Below are 25483 nucleotides of genomic sequence, written 5' to 3' on the forward strand. Positions count from 1 at the left end.
TCTTAGTTCTGAAAATTGTGAGCATAAAGGCAGGGGTTGAAGCTCAGGAAATTATTTTCTGAACTAGCAAATGTAATATATTAGACATTTCATTTTTGTTGTTTATAATTTATACTTGCATACTTTTGACAGTATTTGAAATTACATATAATGTCATAACACATCTATAATAATATTTTTTAAGCCTAGAAAATAAAATAATTAAAAGAACAATACACTAGATACATGGAATGAACTTGTAAAGTCAATTTAAAAAATAATTAAGCTTTGAACCCTGGAATACACAGGCCTACCTCAGATATTGCAGATTCAGTTCCAGACCACTGCAATAAAGTGAGTCACACATTTTTTTTGGTTTTTCAGTGCATATGAAAGTTATGTTTATACTATATTGTAGTCTATTAAGTGTGCAATAGCTTTATATCTGAAAAAACAATGCATATACCTTAACTTAAAAATTCTTTATTGCTAAAAAATGCTAACAATAATCTGAGCCTTCAGCAAGTCATAATCTTTTTAGCTGGTGGAGGGTTTGAAATCCTGTGAGAATTACCAAAATGTGATACAGAGACATGAAGTGAGTAACATTGTTGCAAAAGTGGTGCCAACAGACTTGCACATGTTTACCACAAACCATCAGTTTATAAAAAACACAGTATCTGCAAAGCACATAATGTGAAGCACAATAGAATGAGGTATGCCTGTAATGTGAGAGGGAAACATATGGAATTATTTTGTTCTCATACAATTGTAAAAAGTGATAACATGCTGAGATATAATGTACTGATCACTTACTATGAAAGAGATAGGCAGAGATTCATATGTATATCTTATAAATGTGACCAACATAGTGGATGATCTTAATTCAAGTATACATCAAGTATATTGGAAACTTACCATAACACAATAAAGGCCATATATGAAAAGCCCGAACTAAAATCATAAAGAATGGGGAAAAACAAAAACCTTTCCCTTTAAGACAGAATGCCCACACTCTTCACTTCTTTTCAGCATAGTACTGGAAGTCCTAGCCAGAGCAATTAGACAAGAAAAAGAAAAAGTCATTCAAATTGGAAAGGAAGAAGTAAATTTATATCTGTTTGCAGATGACAGGATCATATATGTAGAAAACCTTAAAGATGTAACCAAAAAAAAAAAAAAACTGTTAGAACTAATAAATTCAGCAAAGATGCAAAATCAACATAAAAAATCAGTCATGTATCTATATACAAACAATGAACTTTCTGAAAAGGTAATTAAGGAAAAACCTCATTTACAATAACAACAAAAGGAATAAAATACTTAGGAATAAACTTAACCGAAGAAATGAAAGACTTGTACACTGATGAAAGAAATTAAAGAAGACACAGATAAATGGAAAGGCATCCCATGTTTACAGACTGGAAGATTTAATATTGATAAAATGTCCATACCACCCAAAGTGATCTAAAGATTCAATGCAATTCCTTACCAAAATCTTAATGGCATTCTTTACAGAAATAGGAAAACATTTTTAAAATTCAGATGAAACCACAAAAGACCCTGAAGACCCAAAGGAATATTAATCAAGAAGGACAAATCTGGAGGGATTACATTTCCTGGTTTCAAAGTATATTACAAAGCCACAGTAACCAAGAGTATGGTACTGGCATAAAGACACATACAGGCCAATGGAACAGAATAGAGAGCCCAGAAATAAATCCACACATCTACGGTTAACTGACCTTTGACAAGGGTGCCAGATACAGAAAGACAAATACCACATGATCTCACTTATATGTAGAAACTAAAATAGTCAAAATCATGAAGGCAGAGAGTAGAATGGTGGTTTCCAGGGACTGGAGGGAGGGTGAAATGAGCATATACCAAACAAGGGGTAAAAAGCTTTAGTTATGCAAGATGAAAAATCTATGGCTATCTAATGTAAAACAATGTGACTATTGTTAACAATACTGTATACTTAAAATTCGCTGAGGGTATATCCTAAGTGTTCTTGCCACACACACACAAAGAAAATGGTAACTACGTGAGGTGATGAATATGTTAATTAGCTTGATTTTGGTCCGTATTTCTGTGTGCTTATATATATATATATTAATGCATCAAGTTGTAAACCTTAAATATATACAGTTTTGTAAGTTATACCTCAACAAGGAATTGAGTAATATAAATAAAAGAGTAATGGAAAAAAAGAAAAGTAGTAATTGCTTTTACCTAAAGGCCTGGGGAAGGCTTCACAGAAGTCATAAAAGAGGTTGGCAAAATAAAGGGAAGAGAAGTATGTTTCCAGTAGAAAGAAAGCATAGGCAAAAATAAGAAAGCATGAAGAATATATCATATAAAAAATGTCAAGTAATCTGGTATGGATGGAGGGCATGATAAATTGGGACAATTATGAATGATGAAGCTGAAAAGAAAAGTTGATATGCCAAAAATAAGGAAGAGATTCATTAGTCTAACATAACACCATATTACATTCTTGAGTCACTGGGTGGAAGATAGATTATGTCATTAAGAGAGAGAGAGAGACAGAGACAGAGAGGCAGAGAGGAGAGACACCCAGAAGAAGAGTGTACTTGCAAGTGGAAAGTAAACTTTATGTGGTAGAAAGTTAAGGGGGGTATTGCAAAATCAAGTATATCAAAGAACTGATCTGGTGACAAATATTTTTGACTAAGGAAAAATGAATATATTCTCAGTAGAACAGACATTATTGCATGTGTCTTGGTAGCTCAGTAGTTGAGGGCACTGTGCTAATTGAGATCACATATAAATTTAGTCTCTGAAGTAGATACAAGATAGCTTCTGTTTCTTCCATTGTCACAGACTGCAGTTTTAACTTCTGACAGAATGTGTCATCTATTAGAAAGGGAGCCAAGAGACCTGACCCCATGTGTGAGAAAGCAATATTAAAGACAGTGAAATGTTTATGAATCAGTGTATCTAGCTTTAGCCAAAGACGTATATCTTGTATCATAAAGTTGATCTGAGATGCCTGAAGGCAGACAAGTTTGGGAGTCAGAATAGCATTAGTGATATGGGTGTAAGCAAACCATATTATGCTCAATGTACTTGGTTTCTGGACTATTTTATAAAAACTCCACGTCTCTAAGGATGCTCTTACAAGTCAACACTTGAATTATCTGGTATCTCAGTGAATATGCACTATCTACAGAATTTAGTTCAGGCAGGGGTTGAAACAGAGAAAAAATAAGTTTTAATTAATCCTGTCATTGAATGATCCTCGATTTTCTTAAGTCTTCAGTCCCTTGCTAGTCTTAAATTTATGGCAGGTTTAGGTACTGAATACAAAATAATGTTACTTTTAAATATGACTTAAAATATCTCACAGAAACTTAGAAATGTAATAGGCTTGGCAAGGAAATTATGCTCATAGAGAGAGTGATTTTTATTGTGATTAGGGCTAAGGCAGGGATAGTGTTATTTATTTTGTGTGTGTCTGTGTATGCTGTGGTGCATATGCTATATGCAGAATAGTTTTCAACATTTCTATGTGATATACATCTAGAGTATACTAGGAAAATCTCAATGCTATTACTAATACTCTGGTGAACATACAGTTATAATTAATACCATTTATTTATTCATCTGTTCATTTATTCAGTAAACATGCATTGAATAATTACTTTCTAACAGTGCTGTGTTGAGTACACAGCCCCTTTTCTCAGTAAGTTTTGTCTATTTCAGGAAATTAGTACAAAGCACAATTAATACATAAGAAAAATATAATCGATATGGAGGTTCAAAAAATTCTATAGGGGATATAATATGTGATATTATAAATATAATAATAATAATGAAATATGAATAATGAAAATATAAAATCATTTGGAGGAAAAGACACTATAAAGCATGTCAAAAGTGTCAAAGCATGAGTAAGGCTTCTATGGAGGGTGAAGCAGCAGTGAAGAAATGAGTGAAAAGTGTTGTTTCTCACAAGAAGACTAATCAGCAACTAGAAGGCCCTGAAATGAGAAAGCATAAACTGCCTTCCTATCTTGGCGAATGGATGACAATCCTCCATTAAATTAAAAGCAAACAAACAAACAAACTAGGAGTCTGCTTAGAGTCCTATCTCTCCTTTACCTATCACATTTAACACATTACTAAGCATTACACACTTGAAATATCTTTGAACCCATATGCTTCTCTATAATTCCACTATCATCACCTTAACCAGGCCATTTCTATTACATCACTCTACTAAACTAACAGGTCTTCCTTGCTCAAGTCTGGTCTTCCTCTAATCCCTCCTATACACTCACATTTCTGTGCTGGAGAGGTCCAGTGGGTGGACCCTTCAATGACAAGCATCCTGGTCCAGAAAAGCCTCTTTGTTCCTGCAGGCAACACAAGTAGATTCCAACAGGACCTCCGGAGCAGGAGATAAAAAATCGGACTAAAATAACACCTTAATGCCTCTGAAAACTGAATCACCATTGGAACTATACCCCACAAAAGGAAGCCAGATTTCTCACATAAATAGATTAAACAATCATAAAATTCATATGGAACCACAAAATACACCAAATAGACATGGTAATCGTCACAAAGAACAAAATTAAGGCATCACAATCCTGATTTCATAATATATTACAAAGCTACAGTAATCAAAACAGTTTGAGTCTGGCATAAAACAGACACAGTAAACCAATGGAACAGAATAGAGAGCCCAGAAACAAATCTTCACATATATGGTCAAGTACTATTTGACAAAGGAGCCAAGAATACTCAGTGGGGAAAGGATAGTCTCTCTTCAATAAATGGTGTTGAGAAAACTGGACATTCACATGAAAAAGAATGAAATTGGACCCCTACCTTACACACACCACTTATAAAAATCACCTTGAATCTAATTAAGGACTTAAACGTAAGAACTGAAACCATAAAGCTCCTAAAAGAAAAGGGCAAACCTCCTTTACATAGGTCTTGGCAATGATTTTTTTTTTAAATATGACACCAACAACACAAGCAACAAATGCAAAAACCAACAAGTGGGACTACATCACACTAAAAATTTTCTGCTCAGCAAAAGAAACAATCAACAAAATGAAAAGGCAACTCACAGAATGGGAGAAAATATTTGCAAACCATATGTCTGGTAAGAGGTTAATATCCAAAATATATAAGGAATTTTTATGTTCAATAGCAAAAATACAATCTTATTTAAAAATGGTCATAGGACTCGACTAGACATTTCTCCAAAGAAGCCATACAAATGGACAACAATTACATGAAAAGGTGCTCAACATCACTAAACATCAGGGAAATCCAAATCTAAAACACAATGAAATATGACCTAACACCTATTTGGATGGCTGTTATCAAAAAACAAAAGATAGCAAATGCTGGCAAGGATATGGAGAAAAAGAAACCCTGGTGCCCTGCTGTTGGGAATGTAAGTTGGTGTATGCACTATGGAAAACAATATTAGTTTCTCAAAAACTTAAAAATAGAACTGACATATGATCCAGCAGTCCCACTTCTGGGTATGTAACCCAAGGAAATGAAATCAGTATCCCAAAAAAATATATGCCCTCTTATGTTTGTTTCAATATAGATCACAATAGCCAAGCTATAGAAACAATTTAACAATTTGTCTAGTAGATGTCATACAGAGAATAACCTTGATCTACTATACTTGTAAACTTCAAAACTTTTAAACATTGAACCTAGCCCATAGGGTTATTTCCAAAAATACACATTTTTTTCTTGTTTCCAAACATTATCATACTCTAAAATCTGAAATCTGAATTTTGTTTTTCACTTTCATTTCATTTTCATTGTTTTACTCTTTTACTGCTTTAATTGTTTTCCTTCCTTCCTCCCTTCCTTCTATTATGTTACCAGAGAAAAGGGATTTTTGCATATTTAATTAAGTTTACTAATCCGTTGACCTTAAGACAAAGAGATTATCCACGTGGGCCTGAGCTATCATATGAGCCCTTAAAGCAGAGAGTTTTATCTGGACAGTAGCAGAAGAAGAATTCAGAGAGATTGAAAGTGTGAGAGAATTTGACATTAAGGAGGTTCTCCATTGCTGAGATAGAGGGGATCATAGGAAAAGGACCTGAGAATGGCCTCTATAAGATGAGAGCTGACAGCAAGAAAATGAGTACTTCAGTACTACAAGGGCCTGAATTTTGCCAACAATCTAAATGAGCTTGTATTTGGATTCTTCCACAGGGCCTCCAAGAGACCATCCAGCTAACAACTCGATTTCAGCCTTGTGAGACCCTAAGTGGAGAAGCCAGGTGAGCCCACCTGAAATTCTGACCCACAGAACTATGAGCAAATAAATGGGTATTGTTTTAAGTTGCTAAATTTGTGGTAATTTGTTATACAGCAATAGAAAACTAATATGCTCCAGTATACTTTTGAGATTTACACAACGCTTAACTATCAATTGGAACTAAGATTCTATTTGGTTTCAGACCAAAAAAAAAAAAAAAGTGATATTAAACCCTAGATCTATAGTTTAGGTGTTTGAGAACATAGAATTATGTTTCTGAATCTCCTCATAGGAGCTCCACTCCATTCTTGGAAAAGCTGCTTGCTTTGCCTCTATCCCCTTAGAACCCCATGTGTATGAGTGAGATAGCAAAGATAATTTCTTAATTTATAGGTGAAAAAAAGGCAGTAGGCAGTTAACCAATTATGTAGTAAATTTAGGATCTGACTACTGTACCCACTGAGTCTAGCCTATCTTTGAAAATAGGGGAAACTTCTGACAGCAGATGTTTCAATTTCTTGAAATTGAATTGTCCATAGATATTAAACTCCTTATCTATAACACCAGAAAGAAATATGTTGCTGGTTATATTGGTGATGGTGGCATTTTAAGAAGACGAAAAAATATCCTTCAGAATGAAATTAGAAAATATCTCTTTTCCTTCTATAAAACCAGAAAGTTACAAAGCTAGTAAGCAAACTACTGTATAGGAGCTGTTTTCCTAAACTGTTGGTCACAGGGCTTCCTCATAATTTTTGCTGCCTTTCTAACAGATGGCACTACACCTTCCAATATTAATCTCTTCTGTGGGTTTTTCCAAGAGAGCAATACATGCCCTCTAATGCAACACTACCAAAAGCCCAGATGGCTACCTATTACCACTCTCTGCCTTCTCTGATTTTATTTTTGTTCTGTTTATGAATGGCCAAGATTAAAAAAATATAATAATACAAAGGGACATAGCCAATATAAACATGTAGCAGATAAAAGGGAAAGTGTGTAAAAAAATTATTCTGTCATTACAGTGGAAATCTCTTCATTTATTCAGCCATGTATGTAAAAGGTTTTGGAAGACAGACAGACAAGAAAGAGAGCCAGAGACTATTTGTTATAAAGTAAAGCAACAAAGGGGGAAAAAAAGAGAAGACATGGTGTATTAGTCTCCTTTAGCTGAGCGCCATAACAAAATATCATATACTGCATATCTTTCTTTTTTTCTTTTTCTTTTTGCAGTACGCGGGCCTTTCACTGTTGTGGCCTCTCCTGTTGTGGAGCACAGGCTCCGGAAGCGCAGGCTCAGCGGCCATGGCTCACGGGCCCAGCCGCTCTGCGGCATGTGGGATCTTCCTGGACCGGGGCATGAACCTGTGTCCCCTGCATTGGCAGGCGGACTCTCAACCACTACGCCACCAGGGAAGCCCTATACTGCATATCTTAAACAACAGAAATTAATTTTCTCACAGTTTTGGAGGCTAGCAGTCATAGATCAAGGTCTGACAGGGTTTGGTTTCAGCTGAGGACTCTCTTCATGGCTTGCAAACAGCTACCATCTCACTGTTTCCTCACATGAATTTTTCTGTGTGCAGAGAGAGAGAGAGAAAGAGAGAGAGAGAGAGATCTACTATCTCTTCCTCTTATTATATGGACACTAACCCTACTGGATGACAGCACCACTCTTATTATCTTACTTAGTATTAATTACCTCTTTAAAGCCCCTATCTCCAAATACAGTCACATTGGGGATTAAGTCTTCAATGTATGAATTTGGGGGGGGGGGCACAATTCAGTCCATAATATTCTGCTCTCTAGTACCCCAAATGTCTTGTCCTTATTGCATACAAAATACATTCACTCTATCCCAACAGCACAAAAAGTCTTAGCTCATTCCAGCATCATCTTTAAAGTCTAAACTTCAAAGTCTCATCTAAATATCATCTAAATAAAGTATGAGTGAGACTCGAGGTACAATTCATTCTGAGGCAAAATTCCTTTCCAGCTGTGAATTTGTGAAACTAGACAAGTTATGTGCTTCCAAAGTACAGTGGTGGGACAGGCATAGGATAGACATTCTCATTCCAAAAGGGAGAAATAGGAAAGAAGAAAGGTGTGACAGGTCCCAAGTGAGTCTACAAAGGCAAATTCCATTAGATTTTTTTAAAATTTTGTTATTGAAGTCTAGTTGATTTACAATATCGTGTAAATTTCAGGTATACAGCACAACAATTCAGTTATATATCTATATGTATATAGATATATGTAGATGTATGTTCTTTCTCAGATTCTTTTCCCTTATAGGTTATTACAAAATATTGAGAATAGTTCCCTGTGCTATACAGTAGGTCCTTATGGTTATCGGTTTTACACATAGCAGTGTGTATATGTTAATTCCAGACTCCTAATTTATCCCTCCCTCCACCCCTCTTTCCCTTTTGGTAACCATAAGTTTGTTTTCTGTGTTTGTGAGTCTGTTTCTGGTTTGGAAATAAGTTCATTTGTGTCTTTTTTTTTTTTTTAAGATTCCACATATAAACAATATCGTATGACAGTTGTCTTTGTCTGGCTTACTTCACTTAGTATGATAAACTCTGGGTTCATCCATATTGCTACAAATGGCATTATTTCTTTCCTTTTTATGGCTGAGTAATATTCCATTGTATATATGTACACCACATCTTCTTTATCCATTCATGTCGATGGACATTTAGGTTGCTTAAATTTCTTGGTTATTGTACGTAGTGCTGCAATGAACATTGGGGTGCATGTATCTTTTAGAATTATGGTTTACTCTGGATATACCCAGGAGTGGGATTGCAGGGTCATATGGTGACTCTATTTTTAGGTTTTTTTTTTTTTTGCTAAGCTGCACAGCTTGTAGTATCTTAGTTCCCCGACCAGGGATTGTACCCGGGCCCTTGACAGTGAGAGTCCTAACCCCTGGACTTCCAGGGAATTCCCTCTTTTCAGTTTTTTAAGGAACCTCCATACTGTTCCCCATAGTGGATGTACCAATTTACATTCCCACTAACAGTGTAGGAGGGTTCCTTTTTCTCCACACCCCCTCCAGCATTTATTATTTGTAGACTTTTTGATAATGGCCATTCTGACTGGTGTGAGGTGATACCTCATTGTAGTTTTGACTTACATTTCTCTAATAATTAGTGATGTTGAGCATTTTTTCATGTGTTTTTTGGCCATCTGTCCATCTTCTTTGGAGAAACGTCTAATTAGATCTTCTGCCCATTTTTTTGATTGTTTTTTTTTATATTGAGCTGTATGAGCTGTTTGTATATTTTGGAAATTAATCACTTGTCTGTCACTGTTTTCAGATGACATGATACTATACATAGAATCTCCTAAAGACACTACCAGAGAACTACTAGAGCTCATCAATCAACTTCAGTAAAGTTGGATACAAAATTAATACACGGAAATGTCTTGCATTTCTATACACTAACAACAAAAGATCAGAAAGAGAAATTAAGGAAATAATCCTATTTACCACTGTATCGAAAAGAATAAAATACCTAGAAATAAACCTACCTAAGGAAGCAAAAGAACTGTACTCCAAACACTGTAAGATGCTGATGAAAGAAATCTGAGATGACACAAACAGATGGAAAGATATACCATGTTCTTGGACTGGAAGAATCAATATTGTCAAAATGATCATACTACCCAAGGCAATCTATAGTTCAGTGCAATTCCTATCATTACCAATGGCATTATTTGCAGAACCAGAACAAAACATTTTAAAGTTTTTATAGAAACACAAAAGACCCTGAATAGCAAAAGCAATCTTGATAAAGAAAAATGGAGCTGGAGGAGGCTCCCTGGCTTCAGACTATACTACAAAGCTACAGTAATTAAAACAGTATGGTACTGGCACAAAAACAGAAATATAGATCAATGGAACAGGATAGAAAGCCCAGAGATAAATCCACTCACTTATGGTCAATTAATCTATGACAAAGGAGGCAAGATTATACAATGGAGAAAAGACAGTCTCTTCAATATGTGGTGCTGGGAAAACTGGATAGCTACATGTAAAAGAATGAAATTAGAACACTCCCTAACACCCTACACAAAAATAAACTCAAAATGGATTAAAGACCTAAATGTAAGACCAGATATTATAAAACTCTTAGAGGAAAACATAGGCAAGACACTTTTTGACATAAATTGCAGCAGTATCTTTTTGGATCCATCTCCTAGAGTAATGAAAATAAGAACAAAAATAAACAACTGGGACCTACTTAAACTTAAAAGCTTTTGCACAGCAAAGAAAACCATAAGCCAAATGAAAAGACAACCCACAGAACGGGAGAAAATATTTGCAAACGATGTGTCCATTAGATCTTAAGTCTTACGAATAATCACCTTTGATTCAATGCTCTGCACTCCAGGCCCATTGGGTCAGCAAAATCAAGGGCCCTAGTTAGCAGCCCTGCCTGCAAGGCTCCAGTCAGCAGCAGTCCACCCTGCTGAGATGGAGGCAGTGACCCCACCCTTTGAAACCAAGAAGGCAGCCTTGATAATTGAAATGATCTCATGGTCATACTTGTCTTCTTGAAGAATGCTCCTTCACAACCAAAGAGTTCTACTGTCTCATCCTGCAGAAATCCAAAAGCCTCCCTTTTTTTCATCCTGTCTCTGTTCCTTTTGGTGCAAGCTAGTCTTGTCTGCTGGTATAATCCCATCTCTGTTCCTGGCTTTGGCTGAAGTGCCTGGTTCACATCCATAGTAACCTCCTTATCAAATGATTGTTTAGCCACATCTTTAGTGTTATATTTGGAACACACTTTCACATTTTTTGTAGTATGGATAAACTGAGAATTTTCTAATTCTTCAAGTTCAGGTTCCTTTTTACTTTAACATTTCTTTAATTTATCTCTCTCATCTCACATTATTACAATAAGCAGTAAGGAGAAGCAAGGCTGCATCTTCGATTCTTTGCTTAGAAATCTCAGCTAAATATCCAGTTTCATAGCTCACAAGTTCTACTTTCCACGAGACACTAGAATACAATTCAGCTAATTTTTTATCATTTTATAACAAGATCCTCTTTCCTTCAATTTCCAATAATATGTTCTTCATTTCCATCTGAGTCTCAGTGGAATTGCCTTTAACATCCAACAGACCCTTCAAGATAATGTAGGCTTTTTCTATCATTTATCTGTAAACTCTTCAAATCTTTACCAATACCCAGTTCCAAAGTCACTTACACATTCTTAGGTATTTGTTACAGCAGCACCATTTCACAGTATTAAGTTCTGTTTTAGTCTTCTCAGACCGTCATAACTGAATGCGAGAGACTATGTGGCTTAAACAACAGAAATTTACTTTCTCACAATTCTGGAGGCTGAAAATTCCATACCAATATGCAGCAGGGTTTTGTTTCCCATGAGAGCTCTCTTCTGGATTTTCAGATGGCCACCTTCTTGCTGTGCCTTCACATGACCATTTCTCTGAGCAAGAGGGGTGGTGGGGGGAGGGATCTCTGGTATCTCTTCTTATAAGGACTCTAATTCTGTTGGATTAAGGTCTCAACCTTATTACCTTATTTAACCATAAGTACCTCCCTAAAACTCCTATCTCCAAATGCAGTTATATATGGGTGGGTTAGGGTTCAACATATGAATTTTTAACAGGACACAATTCAGTCCATAACACATGGAAAATCTCAAATACCCAATAGGAAACTTGAATAACATTATTTGAAACACTATACTTAAATTTTCTGTTCTTCAAGACCATATAATAAAGCAATATATTCAATATTAGAGACTTACTATTTAAAGAGAAAATTAACTAGATGGGGGGAATCCTTTCACATTGTACATGTATATGAAATCACTACAACATATACTTTAAATGTCTTACAATTTTGTCAGTTATACCCCAATAAAGCTCGGGGGGGGGGAGAGAGAATCATATAAAAAGAAATTGGTTTGGCAATAAATTTATGAAATGACACCAGAAATCAGTAACAACAGAGTGGAATCATAATGTCAGACAGTTGAAACTTCACATTCATCTTTAAATTAGGATTTTTAGTAATTTAAAGAAATATACTCAACATATATTTCAGTCACATTATATTTAAGGAGGAAGGACTTACATCAATGGGAATGGCATGGGTTAATATAAAGGCACAGAGGTAGAAAAATATAAGGCCTGTTCAGGAAATAATAATAAGACATTTGGCTGGGGCATAGGATAAATGAGAGGAAGTAGACTAAGTTAATTCCATGCCAAAATACAGATACTTTAAAAATGTTCATTCATACTCTATTCTAAATTCCTCCAATTACAGGAAGTGCTTCATGAAGGAGCTGCTTAGTTTTTCCTTTTCTGTAACTCTGATTCCCAGTAATCTGCTCTCCTTAAATCTAGATCTCTGATGTACTACCAGGAAAAAAATAAATCTAAATAATTCCACATGACGGGCCTTCATATTTTAATACTGTCATCATGCTATATCAATCCCCAAGGCTTCTCTTTCCCTAATAGGTCACCTGATTATTCTACATCTCATATCTGCACCTTCTCCCTTCATCTCTGTTGCTAGTGCCTTTGTTCAGACATTCATTGTTCTTTACCTGAATTATTACATTAGTAAACTTATTGGTCTCCCTCCTTGTCTCATTGCCCTCCAAGCTATTCTCCACATTAATGCTGTCATAATTTCTTGAAAACGGCAATTCTGATTTGTCACTTATATCTAAACCTCCTCAACTGCAATGATTTGTTTTTATGTGTACGTCTCCCACTTGACTGTGAGCTACTCAAGGGCCAAGATCATAGCTTCTTCATCTTTGTAGTTTCAGTTACTAGCACAGTGCTTGGCATATAGCAATAGCACATGCTCTGTAAGAGTCCATTTTGGTTATTTTTTTCCCCAAAATGTGCTTCTATTCTGTATCTAGCACAATGCTTAGAAAATGTATTATTATCTGTAAGCATTAAAGAATTATTGCCTGCTGAAGTGTTTCTTTACCATTCTTTGATTATATTAATTTTATATTGTATGTGGGCAGAATAAGACCCTGGAAATATGTTCTAATAATAATAGCTAATATTTATTGACTTTTTATTATGTACTGCTACAATTTTTGTTTTAAGCAGTTTAAAAATATTTCATATAGTCCTGAAAAAGGAAACACAAAGCCCATAGGCTGTAGATACTATTATCACTGTCATTTTACATATGAGGAAACTGGCACACAGAAATGAAATAATTTGAACAAGTTTATACAACTTCTAAGTGACAAAGTATCAAAGAAAAATTGCACCAGGAAGATTTAAACAGGGAAGGAAGACTTTATTCAAGACTATTGCAATAGGGGAGAAAGATCGCACTTCACTTTGAATGTAATAGGGGAAGCTGGGGATTTATAGCCAATGGGCAGCGTGAGAGTCAGTGGATGGAAAATTACTAAGAGGAAGTTGGCGAGGTTATAAAGGGTGGGGAGATTCTTCCTAAATTGGCTTGGTGAGATTCTTGCTAAAGTGGGCTCAGCAGGCCAAGGATGGCAGGCTAATGACAAGGCCTAGTTGAGAAGAGGGCTCAGAGGAGCCTGACTAACGTTTAATCAAGGAGGGAGTTCTTGTAAGCCTCTCCTCTTATACAAAGAAATACAACATTGTTTCTTGTTCAGTCACCTTTTTTCATTAAGGTCCAGATGAACTATCTCTTAAGAATTGGTAGTAGAGGATATTTACTGGATAGCGTTTAATGAGGGGAATTTCTATGAAAAGAAAAACAATATGAATGGTTCGAGCAGACTATAAACCCAGTTTCTGTGTCCGAAGGGCAAGAAGTCAAGAAGGTTCCTAAATGTTGGACCCAAAACTTCTTTAGATATTGGAATGAGTATGACAGTGGCAAAGTGGTAGATTTCCCAATTTGCAGTTTGAATGTATGGTTATGGCTTAGACATATGAGAGGTTTTAGTGAAATTGTCCATATTCATGGCTATTTCCTGGAGTAGAACATGGAAGATGTAGAGTTCTGGTGAGCTTCCTGAGTGGCCTACACAACAGTGGTTCCAGGCATGAAGTTTGCCCATATTCTGCTGTGGTGATGAGTCCTCTGAAATTTTTATCAGGTTGCCCACTTCATCTCACAAGGCGTCTTTATATTCGAGGGGGAAATTGAGCTAAAAGACAACCTAGATGCCCAATAAGAATCTAGGAAGTCAAGTTTTAGTTATCAGTGATGCCAAATCAAGAGGGTAGGAGAAATATTAGAAATGTTAGTTTGGAGATTTGTATCCAGGTATTGAAGGAAACTAGAAAAATTTTTAAATTGTTAAGGATGACAAAATGTGCAAGACTGCAGGATCCAGTCCAACTTCCAGGTAGATAATAAAACTGTGTAGTTAACAAAGAAGTAAAAAAAATAGCTCAAAGATGATAAATAGTACCAGAGTCTGATTACCCACAAGGGTGGTGTTTTCTACTGAAATATAAAATTTCTCTCTATATCAAACCCCCTTTTGATCAAAGATAAATCATATTATTCTTATTTTAAAATTAAGTCTGTTCTCATTAGATTTGGCTTGATTATTACATAAGGGCAACAAAGATAGTAATTAGCCATACATGCCTTTTAAAGTTTGCTTTGATGGAACTTTTCATAAGGAATATAAGACTGGACTTTTAAAGCCTCTTGAGTCTAGGAAATCAAGCCTAGAACTTGCCACTTCATCTACAGTACCTACAGATTTGGGTAAAATCCTCTCTTATTGAGGTTCCCTAAAATATCCTCAACAATCCAGGAAGTGACCTTTCTTACTCTCTTGTAAAGCTGGGAACTATGTAATCCAGATGTCAGACTGGTTTTCCCAAGAGGGCTTTTTAAGTATTGGCTCCATAAATTTAACCTTTGTTCCTTAAAACTATAGAATCATATCTGATTTGACACATTATTCTCAAATATCATAGTCAAAGCTTTTGTTCTTTAATCATTTTCTCAATTATATCCTCTTTCAAGGAAGATAGATTATTATTGAATCTATGCAAATAATTATCTTGTCATGAAAATAAGAATACTCAATAAGAGTTTCAGACTTCTTGAGGGGTCAGGAAGGGAGAAAAAGAGAAATGTTTAATTTCTGTTTATCAAATATATTCTATTAAATTATTATGAATTATAGATAGCTTAAGAGAAACTACTTTATCTTAAAAGAAAAAAGAGTTTCTTATATCCATAAAATAAAAAATTAAAGCATCATCATTATTCCAAACAAAACACATAATCATTACTCATCAGTTTATTTAATTATTGTTCTCCTTGAATTTGGGTTAGTAGTCTTATGAATCCATCAGCTTCCCCACTAGAATTCTGAAAATTCTGAGTCAATCCAGTGGGGTGGTCTCAAAATTATTTAAGAAACGCCATCAGAGGCCTGTGCCCCCGAGTACCTGGAACAGTCCTTTCTATAAGTCTCTGAGACAGCCCCTTTTCATTGAAGATGAAGCATTTTGACCTATAGCTGATTATAAGAACTCTCAAGGAAGTATCAGAGTAAAACTATCTGTGAATTACAAAAGTCTTAAAATGGCTGTGGTTAAGGCTCTGATAAGAGTTCCTTATAAAATAATAAAATTGACAAAGAAAATCTGGTTGTTTCTGTGGCATACAACACTTAATAACAGAGAAGATTGGTCAAGATGGTAAAGTAGAAAGACCTTGAGCTCATGTCCTCTAGCACGCACACCAAAATTATAACCATTTACAGACTACCACTGATGAAAAACACATGAACCTACCAAAAAATGTCTTCTACAGCTAAAGATATAAAGAAGTAACCACAAGTCAGGTAGGAGGGGGTGGAGTTGCAGTGTAGTCAAGCCCCATACCCCTGGGTGGGCACCGTATAAATGGGAGAATGATTAAAATTGCAGAGGTTCTCACAAAGGAGTGAGGGGTCTGAGCCCCAAATCAGCCTCCCTAGCCCAAGAGTCCTGCACCAGGAAGATGAACCCCCAGAGCATTTGGCTTTGAAGGCCTGTGGAGATTACTTAAGGGAGTCCCAGAGGGTTGGGGGAAAAAGAGACACCACTCTTAAAGGGTGCACACAAAATCTCATCCACTCCAGGATCCAGGACAGAAAGGAGCCTGGGTAAGATCAACCTGCTAATCTTGGAAAGTATCCCAGAGAGGCAGGAGGCAACAGAAGGTCTGTTGCCTGGGGACACAGATATAGGTGACAGATATAGGCGACAGCCATTTCGTTGAGCTTATTCTACCACTTGGACACTGCTGCTGGCAGCTACCATCGTGGAATCCTCCCTCTAGCTTTTTAGCTTCAGGACACAGCCCCACCCCTGCCCTCCAGCCTGTAGGCCTGTACTGGGATGCTTCAGGCCACGCAACTAACTGGGTGCCTACTAGCCCCACCCACCAGCAGACAGGCTGCCTTAAGACCCCCTGAGGTATATGTATATATACAATGGAATACTACTTAGACATAAAAATGGATGAAATTGTGCCATTTGTAACAACATGGATGGAGTTAGAGAGCATTATGCTTTGTGAACTGTCAAACACTAAGACAAATACTCTATGTTATCACTTATGGGTAGAATCTAAAAATAAAAGATACTAGTGAATATAACAAAAAGGAAACAGACTCACAGATATAGACAACATACTAGTGGTTACCAGTCAGGAGAGGGAAGGAGTGAGAAGCAAGATAGGGGTAGGGATTAAGAGGTACAAACTACTATGTATGAAATAAATAAGCTACAAGGATATATTGTACAACACAGAAAATATAGCCTATATTTTATAGTAACTATAAATGGAGTATAACCTTTAAAAATTGTGAATCAGTATGTTGTACACCTGAAACTTATATAATATTATAAATCAACTATAGGGACTTCCCTGGTGGTCCAGTGGTTAAAACTCCGTGCTTCCAATGCAGGGGGTTCAGGTTCAATCCCTGGTTGGGGAACTAGGATCCCACATGTCATGCGGCAAAAAAACTGACATAAAGTAATTGCAAAACATAAAGGAAATAAATTTGTACTGTAGGAATATAATCTATATTTAAAAAATCAATCAATCGGGCTTCCCTGGTGGCACAGTGGTTGAGAGTCCGCCTGCCTATGCAGGGGACACGGGTTCGTGCCCCGGTCTGGGAAGATCCCACATGCCGCGGAGTGGCTGGGCCCGTGAGCCATCTGGAGCCTGTGCTCCGCAACGGGAGAGGCCACAACAGTGAAAGGCCCGCGTACCGCAAAGAAAAAAAAAAATCAACCAACCAATCAACTATAACTCAAAAAAGAAAATGTCTACTCCAAAAAACAACAATAATAACAAAAATTCTGACCAGGAACATTATACTGTTCTTGTCTAATATCAGGCAAAGTAAGGCCAAGACATGTACAGCAAGTACATTCACAAATTACTAGGAAGTTCATATAATTTCTGAACTATTAATATTAACCATATTTTACCCCTACAAATATAATGTAGCAATTTTCATGCAATTCAACACATCAAATAAACCTAATTATTTTTAATATCTACCTCTTTACAAGGTGAAAGAACAAGTCCTCTGAGATTTTCAAATCATTCTGAGATCAAAATTTCAGTGAGAATTTCTTTTGGGAAAAGCAAAGTATCAAAAGTTGTCCAAGAATGTCAAAATGTTTGAAACATGCGTAAATAGGATGATGGGCCACTGTGAAACAATACTGAGCTACCAATTTTACAAAGTCACAAAATATTTCAAAAGTAAATATAGGAAGTACCATGATTAGAAAAAAATATAGCTCTACTAAAAATGAGAAGACTCAGTTAAATAATCTTAATATTAAATGTCTTAAATAATCAAGGATAGGATAAAGTCAACATAGACCAGAGGAAATTATTCTGATAAAACACAGAATGTTTGTTTCCTAGTCAGATTACTCAAAAGGTAAAGAAAACTCTTACAATTCCTTATTCAGGAAAACCAGTAATACAAGAAAAATTTAGTAATTTTAACAGAGACAAAACCCAGCTCTAGTTTTGCATCGTATATTGCTGATGCTAAAGTTCATTAAATCAAACAAGCAAACATACAAAACCTTATAAATAAACCAATCCAATCCTAGTCAGCTTTAACCACACAACATAAGGTTCCTCTTCCACAAACTTCCTACAACTTTCTGTATCTATCCAGATTTTGTCCTACACTTTCCTTTCTCTCAGTTTGGAACAACCACTCCACTTTAGCACAAAATTACTCTCTTTTTACTTAATAAAAACCATGCTAGGGACTTCCCTGGCGGTCCAGTGGTTAAGACTCCATGCTTCTACCGCAGGGGGTGCAGGTTCCTGCCTACATTGCATAGTTTACTTAAAGAAGTTGTTTGCCTTTATTGTTCCTAGTAGTTTCATTTACATATATTGATTATAATTTTTAACTGTTAGTAACTTTATTTTACAGAGAAAACTAGGTAGCAGATAATTATTAGCTGTTTTTCAAATATTAGCATTGCTTAGCAGACTATCAACACTCATGAATATACCATCTCACAATTTTTATAAATATATGCTTCCTTATAGCACAGTTTTTCAATGAAGCAAAAAGAGCATATTTATTACCAGACTCAGATATATATCATGTAAAAATAAGAAGCCAAAAGTACATAAACTTATACTCAGCAACAAATGTTTCAGTATTTTATCTTAGGATCTATTACTTAATTTAATTTAGCGTAAGTCTAAATTTGCATGTTACCAAAAAGATATTAGAAACTATTTTTAGGCAGACATATTATAAAACAAAATTATTATTTAATAATTTTTGTCTGAATACTGACTCAATTTGATTAAAATCAAACTTATTATTTTTATAATCTTAAACACTTAGCAAATATTACTTTATTTGACTAGCAAACCCAATTAGAACAAAATGTATGTGTATTGAATTAATGCTAATAACTCAGAATACATAGATGTTTTTATTATAGCCACAATATTAAGCTAGTTTTACTTGCTAAAGATTTATTCAGTTTATGAGAACATTTGCTTAGTTTTTATGAGGATAGTTATTTTTTTCCATATTGGAATTACTAGAAGTTCAGGGCTTTTATTATTATTATCACTGGGAGTTTCAGGAATATTTAATTTATATGTGATTATTTATCTGTAAGCCAATTAGAATAGAGCTCTGTATTAGATTTTATAAATTAATTGTTAATGCCATCTGGGGGCAGGTAAAATATCACATATACATATGTTAATATATACATACATTTATATACATATATTATATGTATGTATGTATACATACATATGGATATATATATATGGATAGATGCAAACATCTTGGCTATGAGTCAGGAATAAACACAGTGATACAAAACTTACTGGTCTATATAAAAAGAATTGGCTCTAATCTTTGTCCCACTTCTTATTTTTATCTGAATTGTATTTCTGGCAGATTAGAGATGTTGAGGTTACCCACTCAGTATGAGAGCTAAATCTTGCTACTAATATCTGTGGAAGAGACTTTTAAGATTTTATTTTTTTATGGAGGCTGTGGACAAAATTTTAGGTGAGGGACTTAGAAGACACTAATCAGTTGTCTGGGTGTCTCCAAAGCCCATCTGAGTGAACAAAATATCCAGTGTGTTTCCAATTTTCTTTTTATCTTTTTCAGCCTCAGGTGGTTGCTTTTGCAGTTCTTCAATCTCAAAATATTCATATGGTAGCAGGGAGTTGAGGGCCTAGAATGGTAAAGGTCTGGCAGCAATGGAAGAAAGGATAGAGTGGGTAGTGGTATTGAAGTGGGACAGATCAAATGATTTAAAGGAGCTAAAGGGAAGATTGAAGTTATAAAATATGGAAGGAGTGGAGGTAATGAGAAAGAAGTCTTAAGTGAGCCAGTTTGAGGAGATTTCAGGTTTCCCAAAGAGACCACTGAAGTTGCAAATTATCCATAAAAATATTTCTACAAATGAGATCTCTGTAAAGAAAAAGAATCCAAAAGAGTACTCTAAATACCAAAAAAATAAAGTTCAACCAAATGAGAATTTCCCAGGTTCTAAACTAATGGTACCTTTTTAAAAACAGAAGTCTCTAACCCAGCCTCAAGACTATACTCTGCATCCTAAGAATCAAAATCTGTTCTTTTAGTGTTTTAACAGACTATCATTCAGAACATTGTATCAGGAGTTGGACTCACCAATGGATCCTTGATCAATCAGTCAGGAGTGAAGACAAATACTTTAAAATAATGCATGTAGGGTTCTGGGTGAGAGATACAGGGGTCTAATGATGAATCTGGTCCTCCCCAAGTCACAGAACCAGCACTGTCAAAGAAAAATTACACCAGTTAAACAGGCAAAAAAAAATTTTATACAAGGCTATTGCAATATGAAAGTGATATTGAATTTAATTCTGAATAAAACAGGGGCAGCTGAGGAATTTTAGTCAACAGGCAGGATGAGGAAGTCAGTAGATGAAAAATTACTAAGAAAAACTTGGCTAGGTTTCAAGGGTGGAAAGATTCTTACTAAACTGGCTTGGCAGAATTCTTGCTGAACTGGCCTTAGCAAGCCAAGGAACTTGACCAAGGATGAGGCCCAGTTGGGAAGAGGGATCAGAGGACTCTGACTAAAGCTTAGTCAGAGAGAGAATCCTTGTCAAAAGCCAGTATTCAAACCCAAGCTGACTCAAAAGCCTATGTTTCTAAACACTAGCCAATGCTACCCATTTTCCTATGCTTCTGTGGGGTTTCTTTGTTTGTTTTTTTATGTACCTACATAACTTCTTTGGATAAACATTGCTTCTTTTGGCAACTTTCTCAGGTACCTAGGATTCACATACTACTACCTGGTTTGTCCTTGTTTTGATTTTTTTTGAACAAAACTCCATACACTGGTTTCTCATTCAAACATTTACCTGCCTTATCCCCTTAAGATTTTGAATCCTGGGTTACTTGAGTATAAAATTTAAACAGCTACAACAAGCTACTGAGCTATTAATTTTCTTAGCAAAAGTGTTATATCTAAACCCAATCAAAAGGTACATCATACTACCAGAACACGAGAAATGTATCTGATCTCTGGAATTTTAAGATGTTTTGCAAGGGAGTACTATTGAGCATGTGGAGTTGGAGCCTTTTTGTTTCCATCATGTCAGACCAACTAGGTAGCTATCGACTCACTTCCTTTTTATGAAAAAGAGAAAGGACAACCCACAAAAGAAACAGTTCTCATCGCATGTGTTAACGACATTATTGTAATGGGGCATCTTTTCCCCTCTGGATCATAGATGATGTGCTAATATTTATATCAACCCACTCCTAGTGTTAAACTTTACTAATGACTAAAATAAATATGCTAGAGATTTGACTTTTTATATCGCTTCCCTAGCCAAATGCTAGGGAGGAGCCAAATGCTGTGCAGGAGAAAAATGACATCAATGAAGCTGAGAGCCAAAGCCTGTTTAATGTAGTCTTAAAAATATTTTGTGACACTTTGTCTAGAATAATACTATCAATGTGGGCAATTTTTTTCATCTTATATATATTTTCCATTCTTTCTCCTTCTGATGGCCTCTTTGGCTTTTTAAGTTCTATAGTTTATAACAACTGTTAGCTGTCATTACATTTCTGTCTCCAGAGATTTTTGTTTATTTTTATTTTAGTCATCCAATGAGGATTATTACCTTTGTGGTAAGTGTTATTCCTGTGTTAATAATAAAATAAAAACTCACTATTGTTAAGATGGGAGAGGGTGCCTCTAACCTCTTTACCATTTGATATTTGCCTGCCATCATTATTGAGTTATTTTTCTGATATTATTATAAACACAATTTTTCCTATTTACGTTTCATTTTAGTTATTTTTCTCTTTTAACTCTATGAGAAAATAGATGCCAAGTGTCACTGAAGAAACTAAACTGACATTGTAATTAACCAGTTTTTAAAATTTCTCTAGACATAATCAAATCCTTTTATAAGACTTTTTTTTTAAATAAAAAAGTAGTGTTTGGTCCACAGTGAAATTGAGAAGGTGGTACAGAGATTTCCCATATACCCTTTACCCCCACATGCATGATCAGAGTGGTACATTTGTTACAATTGATGAACCTACATTGGTAAATCATAATCATTCAAAGTCCATAGTTTACCTTAGTGTTCATTCTTGGTGATGTACATTCTATGGGTTTGAACATATGTGTAATGACATGTGTCAATCATTGTGGTATCATACAGAGTATTTTCATTGCCCTAAACATCCTTTGTCCTCCACCTATTCATCCCTCCACCATCCCCAAACCCTGGAAACCACTGATAATTTTGTCTCCATAGTTTTGCCTTTTCCAGAATGTCATATAGTTGGAATCATATAGTACGTAACCTTTTCAGATTGGCTTATTTCACTAAGCAGTATGCATATAAATTTCTTCCATGTTTTTTCATGCCTTAATAGCTCATTTATTCTTAGTGCTGAATAATACTCCATTGTCAAGATATACCATAATTTATTTATCCTTTCACCTACTGCAGGACATCTTGGTTGCTTCCAAGTTTTGGCAATGATGAATAAAGCTGAAATAAATAGCCATCTGCAAGTTTTTTGAGGGCATATGTGTTTTCAGCTCCTTTGGGTAAATAGCAATGAGTGTGATTACTGGATCATACAATAAGAGTATATTTAGTCTTGTAGGAAACCAACAAACTGTCTTCCCAAAGCGCATTCCTACCAGCAATGAACGTGTCAACAGTGTTCTTGATTTTGACCATTCTAATAGGTGTGTAGTGGTATTTCACTGTTCTTTTTGTATTTCCTTGATGACATATGATGTAGAACATCTTTTCACATACTTATTTGCCATCTGTGTATTTTCTTTAGTGATATCTCTGTTAAGATCTCTGGTCTATTTTTGAATAAGGTTGTTGGTTTTCTTATTGTTGAGTTCTTTCTGGACTTTGGATAACAGGCCTTTATAAATTGTATCCTTGGCAAATATTTTCTTCTTCTCATTATTTTGACTTTGTCTTTCTCAGAGCAGAAGTTTTTTTTTTTTTAGAAGTTTTTAAATTTATTAAAGTCCAGCTTATCAATTGTTTCTTTCATGGACTGTGCCTTTGATGTTGTAAATAATGAGTTATCACCACATCCAAGGTCATCTATGCTTTCTACTATGTTATCTTCTAGGAGTTTTATAGTTTTCAGTTTTACATTTAGGTCTATGATCCATTTTGAGTTAAATTTTGTGAAGGGTGTAAGGTCTGTACGTTAGGTCTTCAAAATACGAATTTGGGGGGTGGGGCATGCATAATTCACTCCATAACATATGTTATGTTATTGTCCTATGTAGGTGAATAATGATTAGACATATGAATTTCAGACATTGAAAAAAATATTATTTTAAGATAATTCATTCTTTCAACTTGGGTTTTCTCATAATAGGGGAAATTATTTATAGCTTAGCCATATTGTTTGCCTTTAAATCCTTCTCCTTTTAAATGCCTAAATCCTTCCAACATAATTAGTAGCATGACTACACTGAGTTACAGTAAATTTAATTGAGCAATTATAATTGAAAATTTTTTTTAATGTTATTGTTCTATAGATCGTCACAATTTTGTGGGTGCTTTCTTTAACAAAACGCTTGTTCTTCACAGTGTTAACCACTCTTCTGTTTTAACTCTGTATTGTCTATATTTTTGTTGATCCATTTATCACTTTGTATTATAATTGATCTTTTTACATATCTGCTTCCCCTCCAAAGCTGTGAGCTCTTTTAGGAAGGGGATAAAGTTGTGTTGTGCTTTGTTGATACCAACATATATTTAGTCTCCTATCAACATTTGTTGAGTGAAAAAATGAATTAATGTATACTGCATACTTGGCCATAGTGTCTTAATTAATTTTACACATTTAGTAGTATAATTGAGTTTTGAAACCATCCTTATTCACTGAACGACTAGTCCAGATCTCTGTGTATTATACTGCTTTTAGGAATGAATTGTACATTTGTCTCTAACAACCAATGAAAAAAATTTATTGAAAAAAACCTTTTCACTTAAAGTAACAAAAATATTTCCCATACCTTTAAGTCAGATATACTGGCCATAGTAAAATGCATGTCATCTTCAAATTCATAAATTGGTTGCCATCAAAAGACTGTATCACTGTTTTCTCTTTAATCAGCTATTTATTTTATTTGTATTATTCCCTTACTAGTTTATTTGGATTTAATTTGCTTTTCTTTTAATAATTAGCTGTAATGGACGTTTAACTTACTGATTATCATTCTTCCTTCTTTTCTAATATATGCGTTTGAGACTCTAAATGTCCCATTAAGCATAGTTTTAACACTTACATATTATATGATAAATACATATAAATTCAGGAAATATGTTAGAAGTATTTTATTACTGAATAAATGCAGCTAATTCCGTGCTTACTGAGGGAATTTAGAGCTTTCAGTGCATATATTAGAAATATATGAAAAATTCTTACATGAATATATCTCAACTTTAATTTCTAAGCACAAAGGGACTTTATAGTGTGGTCAGAGAAATGTTACTTGCACCTTTTTTAATCTTTGGATTATGTTTAAACTTATTTTATGTCTAGGATGACCATATAACCTTCTTTGCATGGGACAGTCTCAGTTTATAATCATTTTTCTTATGTAAATATCAACACTGCAAAATTTACTCTCAAATAGTCTTCCTTATGATCCCAAATCTGGCAAATTTTTAAATGTTTGTGTGTGCCTAAAAGAAATGTTGGCAAATTCTGATTTGATGGCAGAGTAAAAGGACGTGCTCTCACTCCCTCTTGTGAGAACACCAGAATCACAATTAACTGCTGAACAATCATCAACAGGAAGACACTGGAACTCACCAAAAAAGATACATCACATGCAAAGACAAAGGAGAAGCCACAATGAGATGGTAGGAGGGGTGCAATCACAATAAAATCAAATCCCATAACTGGTGGGTGGGTGACTCACAAACTGGAAAACACTTATACCACAGAAATCCACCCACTGGAATGAAGGTTCTGAGCCCCACATCAGGCTTCTGAACCTGGGGGTATGGCAATGGAAGGAGGAATTCCTAGAGAATCCGACTCTGAAGGCTAGTGGGATTTGATTGCAGGACATTGAGAGAACTGGGGGAAACAAAGACTCCGCTCTTGAAGAACACACACAATGTAGTGTGTGCATCAGGACTGAGGGAAAAGAACAGTGACCCCATAG

This window comes from Tursiops truncatus, chromosome X (genome assembly GCF_011762595.2).
Source record: "Tursiops truncatus isolate mTurTru1 chromosome X, mTurTru1.mat.Y, whole genome shotgun sequence".
NCBI lineage: Eukaryota > Metazoa > Chordata > Mammalia > Artiodactyla > Delphinidae > Tursiops > Tursiops truncatus.